Here is a 14,311-nt window from a genome sequence, read left to right on the forward strand (position 1 = left end):
AGCAAGGAAGAAAGTTTTACATGACGTAGAAGACTTTTTTTTATGGTGGAGTGAGCCCGTTTGGGAACGCGGTGCAAACCGTGTTCCCTCAAATTTTGAAAATGTTTTTTTTTTTGCTAAAAAATATATATTTTTTATTTTTTTATATTGTTTTGATATATTGATCTCAAAAATAATTTTTAAGAAATAAAAAAAATATTATTTTGATATATTTCTAAGCGAAAAACACTTTGAACCGCAACAGTTATCACAATCTCAAACAGGCACGGTTGTGGAAGAAACAAACCCGTGTCATGGCATAGGGTTCTTGAAAATAACCATTTGTTTTTATTGGGGTTTAATGGAGCATCTTCCTGATGCACTATCATTTTGATTTTTGGGTGGAGCTAGTGAGAAATGGAGGAAGATGAAGAGGGATTGTTAATGGAGTGTGATGTCTTGGTGGATTTGGGTCTGAATATGTTGCCATTACATAATTATTTATTGAAGATTTAGAAGGAAACAAAAGAAAAGGAAGTTAGCCATGATTGCTATGGGTTTTTTTAGTTAAATAGCAAAGTTGTGATATTAATATTATAAAAGCTTTTTAGTCATTAAATTGAATACAATGACAATTATGTAAATAATATGATTTTTTTGTTGTTTTTATTTTATTTTTATTTTTGCATGCTAGTGCAATGATATAAAGTGTTAATAAGTAAAGTGTAATTTTTGAAATAATAAAGGCAAAACAAAAAACAAAATATCAAATCTAGGAGACTCAATATAATTATCTAATTTTTTAAAAAAAATAAATGGTTGAATTTTTAATTTATTTAAACTGAAACCTAGTAATTTTAAAAGAAAAAAACATTCTTTTATACTAGATTTTAAATTTCATGCTGGTTTTTTTTGTGCTTTCATTTTCTTAGGATAGTATGTGATAAATTCGTCCAATATGTGCTTTAAGAAAGATAGAATCACTCTTTTTCTTAAGGTCAATCGTTACAATATGCAACTCATATCCCTGTTAGTGATAGAAAAACAAAAATCTTAACTGAACCAATAATACTAGCTAGAATGATTAAAATAAAATAATATTTGTAGAGGAAGGAAACCCTTAATAATCAACCTCAATTCTAACAGTATATTTGTTTGGTAGTATAAGAAAAGTTAATAATTTTTAATTTAGAATTGCAGGCACAACTACCGGTTTTATTATAGTTCGAGAAGGGATGCCCGCGTACTGCTCCGGGTTTATAAAACAAATGTATTTGATAGTGTTATAATTGTGAATCAGCGCTAAATAAGTAATAGAAATTAAAGGTATGATGAAGCAAATATTTCATGACGAAAAAAAAAGTTGTGTTGGTGATAAAAAAAACTTAGAGATTTGATTTGTAGCAATCTACAATGTTTTGTTAGGAAAGATACAGTGATTTCGTCACATGATTTACCTTTTCTGTTAATAAAGCAAAAAAAAATTATAAAGCTAAATTCTCTACCAACTTAATATTAAAAAAAATCGACAAAGATAATTTTGGAAAGAAAAAAACCCATGAGGAAAAACATTGTAGCAATTGACAATGTTTTGTGAGGAAAACTACACTGCTTTTCCCAATAAAATTGACAAAAATAATTTTAGAAAAAATCATTAAAAAAAACCATTTAGAGAAATATTGTATCAATCCACAGTGTTTTGTGAGGAAAACAACAACGCTTTTCCCATATGATTTAGTTTTATTGTAATTATAATTCTTAACCAACTCAATATTAAAAAAAATTGATAAAGATAATTTTGAAAAAAATCATTAAAAAAATCATGTGAGAAAACACTGCAGCAATTCATAGTGTTTTAAAGAAAAAAATTACAAAGTTAAATTCTCAATCAGCTCACTATTAAAAAATAAAATCGACAGAGATAATTTTAGGATAAACAATATAACAAAAAAAAACATTAAAAAAACAGGAAAAAAGACCATGTTGGAAACACTGTAGCAATTCACAGTGTTTTGTGATGAAAGCTACAATGCTTCCCCACATGATTTAGCCTTATTTGTAATGACTTATAATTATAATTCTCAACCAACTCAATATTAAAAAAATAAAATTGATAAAAACAATTTTGAAAAAATCATAAGAAAAAAAATCATGTGGAGAGACACTATAGCAATCCACAATGTTTTGTTAGGAAAGCTACAGTGCTTTCCCCACATGATTAAGCTTTATACAAAGTTAAATTCTAACAAGCTCAATATTAAAAAAATAAAATCGACAAAGATAATTTTGGAAAAAAAATTTACAAAAAAAAGAAAACACAAAAGAAACTGGAAAAAAACCATATGAGAAAAAACTGTATCAATCCATAGTGTTTTGTGAAGAAAGTTACCGTGTTTTCCCCACATGATTTAGCCTTACTTGTATTTACTTGTAATTGTAATTCTTAACAAGCTTAATATTTAAAAAATAAAATTGACAAAGATAATTATAGGAAAAAACATAAAAAAAACCACGTGAGGAAAAACATTGTAGCAATCTACAGTAATTTGCGAGGAAAGCTACAGTGCTTTCCTCATATATTGTAACTGTAATTTTTAACTAGCTCAATATTAAAAAATAAAATCATAAAAGATAATTTTGGAGAAAATCATAAAAAAAAAAACCATGTGGAGAAATACTGTAGCAATCAACAATGTTTTAAAGAAAAAAATTACAAAACTAAATTCTTAATTAGCTCAATATTAAAAAAAAATGACAAATAAAATTTTGAAAAATAAAAAAATAAAATAGAAAAACCATGTGGGAAAACACTGTAGCAATCCATAGTATTTTAAAGGAAAAAAATTACAAAACGAAATTTTTAACCAGCTCAATATTGAAAAGGTAAAATTGACAAAGATAATTTTGGAAAAATAAGACAAAAAAGAAAAAGAAAAGAGGGGAAAGAACTGTAGGGAAAAAAAAAAGGAAAGGAAAGTAATACACTATGAGTGAAAAAAAAGTGCAAAAAAAAAAGAAAAAGTGCAAAAAAAAAAGTAATACATTGTGGATTACTATTGTAATCCACAGTGCAATAAGTGTAGGTGAATAGTGATTTCCCCCACACACTTTAGTTTTATGTATAATTAGAGCTTTAAAATCACTTGCTATAAAAACAATACATAAACACATCTCAGATGGCTTTAAAAAATGGCTTTGTTCCACTCCTAGCAATCATCCTGATGTGGACCAGCCCAGAAACACCAGCAAGGACCCCTTACATGTTCCAAATGGTCCAATGACTCGGTCCAAGACAAAGGCATTGAATGCATTGGTTTTGAATGTTTCAACCAAGTCATAATTGAAAGGTCCATTAGAGTATCAAGAAAAGACCCTAGTACATCTTATCCATGTGCAAGAGGGGTCCAACACAACCTTATTTGGGCCATGAGGTGAGGACAGCAAAGGAAACAAAAGAATCCTTCTACAACTTGGAAACAACATGGGTGGCTACCTTTTCTTTTTGTTTCTAGGATTAAGGGGCTGCATAGAAGGCTATAAATAAGCCTTGAATCAGTTCTATAATATTTTACTTTCTTCTCTTCTTCTCATGACAGAACATGGATTTAATATTATGGGTTTTGTTTTATTTTGTTAGCTACAGCCCAAGGCTTGTTTGAGCTTAATTAATACTTTGTTTTGAGTTAGGCTCCAAGGCTTGTTTGGATTAAGTTATGGGCTTTTCAGTTTAGGGTTTTGGGTCAGTTTTGAGTGGACCTCATTTAAGTCCACATAAGGGGTCCATTAGGGTTAACTTTTCAAGAACTATTTAAACTCATGTAAGCCAAAATTTCAGCAGCGTTGATGATAATTACTTCTGAATTTTTCAGTTTTAACGTGTGAGAGTGATTCTTGCATTCTTCAGTTCTTGAACGAACTGAATCTGACTTATCGAAGATTAATTGGCTTCGTGGCGTCATTCTACTCAATCCAATAGTGTTGGTGCCTTGGGGCAGGTTTTCATTGTGTCACACTCCTATCAGACCTATTTCGGCTTTTCAGGATCAGATCTCAATCTTGATTGTGGGTTGCGTGACCATGTGATCATGAGGTTCACATCAGTTGGTATCAGAGCTAGGCTCCGAAACAAGGTCATATCCTTCTGTTATTTTCGTTTTTTTTAGTGTTTCTTTAAGTTTTTCAGTGTTTGCGTCCATCTTCTTGTTCTTCGTGTCTGCGTCATCTAAGCAAAAAAAAAGGGTTATATTTCATCTTGTTACTGTCTCTTATCATATCAGTATATTAAAAAGAAAGAGAGATAGGGATTAGTTGAAATTTGAAGGATCATTCAATTTTTGCTGCAGAAACACAACTTTTGGTGAACCATAAGCAAGCCACCTCGGAATCAATTGAAACTTCATATTCATTTTATTGGGGGTGAGATCGCATCATATGTCAAATTTGGGCTTATTCTGATATTGTTTGCTTGAGGTTTTAATTCGAGGCTCAATTCTGCCGCAGAAACACTACTCTTTGTGAACCATAAGCAAAACACCTTAGAATAAATTGAAACTTCATATTATGTGTATTGGGGATGAGATCGCACCATATATTAAATTTGGGCTTATTTTGATATCGACTTCTAAAGGTTTTAATTGGGGGTTCAATTCTGCCGCAAACTGATCATACAAGGGGTTTGGGTAACTAGACATAAAAGAACGACCTATAAATTGATTTTTTTTGTTTTTTAGTATTATAATACTAAATATTGAATTTGAGGTCATTTCGAGATCGTTTGGTCTGGGTTTCAATTCTGTTACGTAAAAATTACGTAACAGGTTAGATTTGCGTCAAGTTTCAAAACGTGATCCTTACTGTTTAGTTTTGTCCAAATCTTTTTGTTTCTATTATATTTGGGTTATCTAGGAGTCAACTGTTTTCGCTAATATTCGCATCTGTTTTATTTCGTGTCTTCGTTTCGTCCACAATTTGTACGAATTTACATTGCTACTCGCAAAATCATAATTGTAGTTTTGTTTTACTTTGTTTTCAGTATATTTATTGATTCTTGAGTCTAAAAATTATAATTGGAGTGCGCTGCGAAGGCTACTGACTTTGATTTGTTGATTTCAGTTCCTAAAGAACCAAAAGAAAGCAAGTTGTGTGGTAAAAGACGTAGTGAGCTTATTAGAGTGAAAAGCCTTGATTTTTTTTGTGTGATACACGAGAGGTGTGAGGATATATTTTGTGCTATTAAGCAAAATTTACAGATTCAAATAATGTCTGAAAACAACGAATCAGCTACACAAAATGCTAACGTAGCTTTCCAATTGCGAGCCATAGGCCAGCAACTTGAGCTGTTGTCTAGAACGTACAAGGATCTGAAAGATGAGGTGAATTCAATAAAGCAATAGAATAGTGGGGCTGATCGCCGAGGAAATATGGTCTGTATGGCCGTACGGAATGTCAGATCTGATTTTGAAGAGTTTATTGACGAAAACGCAGATGCGGGTGAAGATGACTATGATTTAGCATCTGCTGGCAAAGAAATCAGGTCTGGACCGAACAGGGCTAGGAGGAATGTGAATTTTCATGGCATGGGCACTTATGAAGATATGGATGAGGACTTGGACACCATTAAACTGAAAATTCCTAACTTTCAAGGTAAAAACGATCCCTAGGCTTATTTGGAGTGGGAGAAAAAGGTAGATTGGATTTTTGATTGCCATAGCTATTCTGAACAAAAGAAGGTGAAATTGGTAATAATTGAGTTTACGGAGTATGCATTGATTTGGTGGGATCAAATTATAATCAGGAGGAAGAGGAATGGGGAGCGACAAGTTCAGACATGGGGGGAGATGAAAGTCTTAATGAGGAGACGATTTGTGCCAAACCACTATTATAGAGACTTATATCTGAAGCTCCAAGGTCTGAATCAAGGTTATAAGACAGTAGATGAATATCATAAAGAGATGGAGATAGCAATGATTCGGGCCAATGTTGTTGAGGATAGAGAAGCCATCATGGCTAGATTTCTTAATGGGTTGAATCGGGACATTGCTAATGTGGTTGAGCTACAACACTATGTGGAGCTAGAGGACATAGTTCACATGGCTACGAAGGTGGAGAGACAACTTCGGAAGGGACATGCTCGGCCAGCATTTAATTTGGGCTCTTCATCATCTTGGAAGCCGAATCTAAAGAGAGAGGGTATTGTCCGGCCAAGATCCTTTGTTCCTTCTAGAACTGAACCACCAAAGGCTAAAGTTAATGTTCCTACTAATGCCAAAGGTAAATCTGAAACTCAACCTAAACGTACCCGTGATGTTAAATGTTTCAGGTGTCAAGGACATAGACATTATGCTTCAGAGTGTCCAAACAAGAGAATCATGATGATTAGAGATAATGGTGATATGGAATCTGAAAGTGACAGATCTGATTGTGAAGGCATGCCACCATGGAGGATAGTGATGGGGATGAGTTAGCATTACCGGTTGGGGAGTCTTTGGTTATAAGACGAACACTTTATGTTCAGGTAAAGGAAGATGAAATTAATCAACAAAGGGAGAACATCTTCCATACGCGTTGTTATGTACAAAGCAAGGTGTGTGGTTTAATTATAGATAGTGGAAGTTGTGTTAATGTTTGTAGTACCACCCTTGTTAGTAAACTGAATTTGTGTACTGTTAAGCATGTTAAACCATATAGATTGCAATGGCTGAATGATAGTGATGAAGTGAAAGTGACTAAACAGGTTGTGGTTCCATTTTCGATTGGGAAATATGTTGATGAAGTTCTGTGCGACGTGATACCAATGTAAGCAAGTCACATCTTGTTAGGGAGACCATGGTAATATGATAGGAAGGCAATTCATGATGGGGTTAAAAATAGGTATACCATTGTAAAAAATGGTAAAACCATCACTCTTGTACCTCTTACACCCAAACAGGTGTATAATGATCAAATAAAGCTAAAAAGTGAGCATGAGGCGATGGGGAGAGAAAATCAAGGTGAGGAACAAGGGGAGAGAAGACAATCAGATTCGACTAGAACTCAAACCACTACAACCCATTCGGCCACCCATCCAAACACAAACAAATATGCAGCCAACACTCCAAACAAATCAAACCATTCGACCACAACTCAAAAACACCCAAATCTGGCCGAGAGTGGAGGTAAGACAAGAGGAGTGAAGAAAGTTAGTAAGGGTGATGAGAATTGTGTGGAAAAACTAAAGAAACAACCCAATTTTTACGCTAGAAAGGGTAAGGTCAGATCTGCATTTTTCACTAACAAGCCAATGATTTTACTTGTGTACAAAGAGGCTTACTTTAAAAATAATGATCTTGATAGCGGATTACCACCATTGAGGGGGATAAAGCATCAGATTAATTTCGTACCCGGAGCTTCAATTCCTAACCGACTAGCCTATAGAAGCAATCACGAGGAGACGAAGGAGCTTCAACGGCAAGTTGATGAGCTGATGGAAAAAGGGCTACATTTATGAGAGTATGAGCCCGTGTGCTATACCCGTGCTACTTGTGCCTAAGAAGGATGGAACGTGGAGGATGTGTGTTGATTGTCGAGCCATCAACAACATAACGGTAAAGTATAGACACCCTATTCCTAGGCTTGATGACATGTTAGATGAGTTATATGGATCCTGTATTTTCTCTAAAATCGACTTGAAAAGTGGGTACCATCAAATTAGAATGAAAGAAGGTGATGAGTGGAAAACAACATTTAAGACTAAGCATGGTTTGTATGAATGGTTAGTAATGCCATTTGGACTTACAAATGCACCTAGTACGTTTATGTGTTTAATGAATCATGTGTTGCGTGCATTCATAGGTAAGTTTGTGGTTGTGTATTTTGATGACATTCTGATCTATAGCAAAAACTTAACTGAGCATCTTGATCATTTGCGTAATGTACTTTGTTTGTTGCATAGTGAGAAATTGTATGCTAATCTTAAAAAGTGTGCCTTTTGCATGGAGAAAATTGTGTTTCTTGGCTATGTTGTAACTGCACAGGGTATCGAGATGGATGAGGAGAAAGTTAAGGCCATCCGGGATTGGCCTACACCCAAATCGGTAAGTGAGGTAAAGAGTTTTCATGGGTTAGCTAGTTTTTATAGGCGTTTTGTGAAAGATTTCAGTACAATAGTTGCACCCTTGAATGAAGTTGTTAAAAAGTCAGTTGGGTTTAAATGGGGGGAGGAACAAGAATTGGTTTTTGTTCTTTTGAAAGATAAATTGTGTTCTGCACCTGTTTTGGCTTTACCTGACTTTACAAAAGCATTTGAAATAGAATGTGATGTATCTAGAATGAGAATAGGTGTTGTTTTGATGCAGGATCGGAGACCTATTGCATATTTTAGTGAGAAGTTAAGTGGAGCGACCTTGAACTATCCCACTTACGACAAAGAACTCTATGCATTGGTAAGAGCACTTGAGACATGGCAACATTACTAAGCAAGGCAAAGAGAACATCATAGCTGATGCACTTTCGCGCAGGTATGTTTTTTTACACACAATGAATACTAGATTGCTAGGCTTTGAATATGTGAAGGAATTGTATGATAATGATTCTGACTTTGCCGAGATTTATAATGCATGTGGACATTCGACTTTTGGTAAGTTTCATTTGATGGATGGTTATTTGTTCAAAGAATAGATTGTGTGTTCCTGCTAGTTCTTTGCGTGAATTGCTTGTTCGTGAAGCACATAGGGGTGGTTTAATGGGTCACTTTGGGGTTGCGAAAACCTTGGATGTATTGCATGAGCATTTTTATTGGCCAAAGATGAAAATAGATGTGCAACGAATTTGTGAACAGTGCATTGCTTGTAGAAAGGCAAAATCTAGAGTACAACCGCATGGACTATATACACCATTACATGCGCCTACTGAACCTTGGGTAGATATCTTTATGGACTTTGTTTTAGGTTTACCTAGGTCAAAGAAAGGTAGAGACTCTATTTTTGTTGTGGTTGATAGGTTTTCTAAATGGCGCATTTCATTGCATGCAATAAAATGGATGATGCATCTCATATCGCAGACTTGTTTTTTAGGGAGACTGTACGTTTGCATGGCATTCCTAAGAGTATAGTGTCAGATCGTGATGTTAAGTTCCTTAACTACTTTTGGAAGACCTTATAGGAAAAGTTGGGAACTAAACTCTTATTTTCGACAACATGTCATCCTCAAACAAATAGACAAACTGAGGTAGTGAATAGAACATTATCCCAACTTTTGCGTGCTATAATTCAAAAGAATTTAAAGAGTTGGGAAGAATGTTTGCCTTTTGTTGAGTTTGCTTATAATAGAACTGTGCATTCGACCACTAGTTTTTCTCCATTTGAAATTGTTTATGGTTTTAATCCACTGACTCCTATGGACTTAATTCCTTTGCCTTTTGAAGAAAAGGTAAGTTTAGATGGTGAAAAGAAGGCAAAGATGGTGAGACAATTCCATGAGGGAGTTTGACTGCAAATAGAGAAAAAAAACAGACTTTACGCTTCTAAAGCAAATAAGGGACGTAAACTGGTTGTTTTCCAACCCGGTGATTGGGTTTGGGTGCACATGCGTAAGGAACGATTTCCTAACCAAAAGAAATCAAAATTACAGCCTCGTGGTGATGGTCCATTTCAGGTTTTAGAGAGAATCAAAGATAACGCATACAAAATTGACCTTCCAAGTGAGTATGGTGTTAATGCTACCTTTAATATTGCTGATCTTACGTTGTTTGACATAGATTTTGATTCGAGGTCGAATCCTTTCGAGGAGAGAGGGGATGATGTGAACCAGCCCAGAAACACCAGCAAGGACCCATTACATGTTCCAAATGGTCCAATGACTCGGTCCAAGACAAAGGCATTGAAAGAGGCATTGAATGCATTGGTTTTGAATGTTTCAACCAAGTCATAATTGAAAGGTCCATTAGAGTATCAAGAGGAGACCCTAGTACATCTTATCCATGTGCAAGAGGGGTCCAACACAATCTTATTTGGGCCATGAGGTGAGGACAACAAAGGAAACAAAAGAATCCTTCTACAACTTGGAAACAACATGGGTGACTACCTTTTCCTTTTGTTTCTAAGATTAAGGGGCTGCATGGAAGGCTATAAATAAGCTTTGAATCAGTTCTATAATATTTTACTTCCTTCTCTTCTTCTCATGATAGAACATGGATTTAATATTATGGGCTTTGTTTTATTTTGTTAGCTACAGCCCAAGGCTTGTTTGGGCTTAATTAATACTTTGTTTTTAGTCAGCCCAAGGCTTCATGGCGTCATTCTACTCAATCCAATAGTGTTGGTGCCTTGGGACAGGTTTCCATTGTGTCACACTCCTATCAGACCTATTTCGGCTTTCCGGGATCAGATCTCAATCTTGATTGTGGGTTGCGTGACCACGTGATCACGAGGTTCGCATCACATCCTTTTGTTACTATTAGTTATTTGATTTGCGTTCTGAGATCAAATTTTTTTTATAAAAAAACTATATATGTAGGCTTTTCTAACGTGTTTTTATAAATAAAAAAAATTCTAAATGCAAATAAAAAGGTTTATGCATACATGTAATCAAATAAATTGAGAACTATATGTGTTAAAAAATGAAAAAAAAAGTCATTAACAATAAGTAAAAATAAAACTGGAAAATCAAAAGACAGGTGTAGATTAAGATATTTAATCTTATAAGATGGGACATTTACTTGGTTTTGTTGCTGAATTTCTTTATTAAAGTAAATTTGTTATTCAATCAATCGATAAGACAAACAACAAAACCCTTGTTGTCTTCCTTGTAAGATTAGAAAACTCCCCAAGATAAGCTAATCAATTTATCATTAGTTATCACTGGCTCTTCTTTACTAGTGTAGCTAGAATAAATAAGGAATCTTTGTAAGAAAAAGATTTTGAAACATTAATGAATCTTTGCCACACTTGAAAACTATGTTGCAGCTCATTAAAAATCCTTGTAGAACTAGAAAATTTTCAAAACAAGCTGACACATCCTTATAGACAAAGGATCATTGCTAAATAGAAAGTCCACAAGTCAAAATGAAATAAATAACAAAATTTACATAACATGTTCTAACATATATCGTAAGGTCTTTTAGAACCCGATTGACCTAAAATTTTACCCCAACATATAACTATATTTTGGAAAACTCTGGATAACTTTTAGTCTGATCCAACGGTCGGATTGAGAATTATGATTATTATTGTAAAATTGGACAGTAGGCACAATTATGCTAAATCTAAATTTCTATATTCAACCCTTTCTTGGATCGTATCAGACGCACTCATTAAATTGATTGAATAAAAATAAAAGTGAAAAATATTATGCAAGGCTGCATATATAAACTTTTGTACTAAAAGTGAATTTTTAAAATTTAAAGGGACCTAAATTGTATAAATTGCATTATTTTCAAAGATGGAGGACCTAAGTATATTTTGCACAAAATCAATGGCACGTCACCCATGTTTGGCGCTTTTTTTAATTTCAGAATCTCTTCTTCCAATTTCACTCTTGCCTAAAAAATCAAAAGCAATTGTCTTCGATTAGGATCTAATCACCCAAAATAAAACTTTGAGAACCAAAATAAATTATTAAAAAATAAATAGTAAGTCCACAATATTTTATGAGTGTATGAAAACTGTACATTTACAATAAAAAAAAATCACACCTTTTAGTGTTTTTTATAATAATTTGCAATGGCATTCACTCACCCCCACCCTCCATGTGGAAGTTGCAATAATATTTAGCTAGCTTTTGGTATAACTGTGTTGTTAAGAGCTCCAACCTAATTTTTCATGCATTAAATTTTTTTATTATTAATGTAAGTGTCCGGGTCAACTTGCGCATCTCGATTAATCTCACGGGCCTTGAAGTTAACGATCATGTAAGTCTCTAGTGGCCTTAAGGTTTGTGGGACTCGAATTAGTGATATCTAGAGAGCAAATCTAGGATTTGACCAATTGAACTATATCTCTGAGGACTTTATTTTTTACGGCATTTGTTGGTGGCTTCAGACTAAATAAATGATTTCTTTCTTTAAAATAAATAAATAAATAACATAGGTTAATTAGAAGTTTTTGAAGATGTCTCTAGCTTTGCAGATGATGTGAAATCGTTAATAGAAACCAAACAGTTTCTTTTTTATAATTGAAGAAACCATCTTTGTTTTTCACTTGGAGGTTGATGGCTTTTGCAATTTTCCAATAATTCTATGTATGATTGAGAGTTTTTTCTTTTCCAATTCGATTGAGAATTTAATAAACGTGTTGGTTGCAGATGCTTGATCTCGTCTGCCACCAACACGTTTATTAAATTCCCAGCCAAGCCATAATAGCCATTGGTCCACAAGTCATACGGCTTCCCTGACCTCCAATTTTTATTCTTTTTCTTCTTCGATATCCCAAATGTTCTTCCAAAATCTTTGGTCTCCGGAAATGCTTGGGACAGCCAAAATTATCTAAACTGTCCTGAGAATTTCAAGAGACCAAGCCAACCCTGGGGTCCATTACTTTTATATAGATTGTCTAAAACAATTATATATATATATAAAAGAAATGGAGAAAAACATCTATATAAAACAAATTAAAATAAATTATGAAGATCAATTCATAATCAATTAAATATTAAAGAAAAAAATTTTAAAAAAATATTAAATTAAAAAAGGGCAAAAAAACCTACTTAGGTTATGAAACCGGAATAACCTTATAAAAAAATGACAAAAAATTCAATCAAAAAAGGACCTAAAAAAGTAAACAGAGTTAACCTAGGTCAACTAGTCAAATCCGCGACTCAGGTAATGAAATCGAGATAACCCCATAGAAAGTAAATTAAAAAATTACGAAGCTCAATTTTCAACTAATCCAATGTTGAAAGATGAAATAAAAAAAAATCAATTAGAAAAAATAGCCAAAAAAATTATCTGAATTAACCTGTTAAACTTGTGATCTATGTCATGAGATCGGGATAAATTCATAGAAAGTAAATCAAAAAAATTATGAAGCCTTATTTTCAAATTCCAACAGATTAAATGTTGAAAGTTGAAATTGAGAGGAAAAAAAAACTAAATCCATGAGACTGGTATATAACCCAACAAAAAACAAATCCTAAAAAAATACGAAGCACAATTCCTAAAAAAACATAATGTTAAAGGATGATATAACGGCCCCAAGTTTAAGATGTAAATTACATATAATTTTCCTTTCATTCATGTAAAAAATTAGACTATTTTTTTGTATCAGCCTACTATCTATGATAACATTCGACCTTTATAATTCAACTCAATGAATAGTTACAATATCGATTTTAATTATTTATTTAATCAAACAGTTGACCGAATCAATTTGTAAGTTCAATCGGTCAACCGATTTGAGTAATATCAAACATTGTTGTTAATTATCTTTTAAATTATATTAAGTTATTTGTAATGACCTTACTTTTAATACATTTTCAATCTCTCCTCTTGATCTAATCTTCTAGATCAACCCCACATCATTATACACAAGAATAGACAATATTCATTCTCTTAATCCCTTTTTTTGTCATTTCACATGGATTATAATTAACCCATGAGTCTTAAGCAACACAAATAAAACATGTGATTATAAACTAAGAATATTAATAAAAGTTATGAAACACATTTTTATTTAGAACAAGAGAATAAACATGAATATGATTAAAATTACTATCTAACTTCATTTCATTACTCTAAATATGATATACATGTTCTATTTTAATTTACAATAACATCATTAAATTTTATTACACAAAATAGGATACATCTATGCATTCAAATACATTACGATTTAAATCCAAAATATATTTTTGTTTCCCATTACTAATCTATTACAAGAAGTTATATGAGAAGACCAATTATTAAGTACAAGTCTGCGAAGGCCCGATCATAAATATGGTAATTAGGTTAATATTAAATAAAGGTGATTAAAATATAACAAGTTGTATAATAACACATTACACTTTAATTCCATTGTTTAGATAATTCTTCAACCCAAATATTCATATACTTTTAAAAATGTACCCTTTTTAATATTAGAACAATCATAATATATCATCTCGATAGATACACTTGCATTTTCAATACTCGTAATAATTAGTCAATTCTATATCCTGGTTATTAGATAACTCTGACACCTCTAGTACTCCCTTCATATCATTTTTTGTTATACAAACAACAATTAATAACAATGAATCACACACTTAATGAATTTGCAATTAAATTAATTAGACAATCTTAATAATATTAGTCAAAGGTGAAAGGCATCTACTTACATCTCCAGTTGTACGCACTCCTCCAGCTACAATAGATATCACTCTT

This window comes from Populus trichocarpa, chromosome 4 (assembly GCF_000002775.5).
Source record: "Populus trichocarpa isolate Nisqually-1 chromosome 4, P.trichocarpa_v4.1, whole genome shotgun sequence".
NCBI classification, from domain to species: Eukaryota; Viridiplantae; Streptophyta; class Magnoliopsida; order Malpighiales; family Salicaceae; genus Populus; species Populus trichocarpa.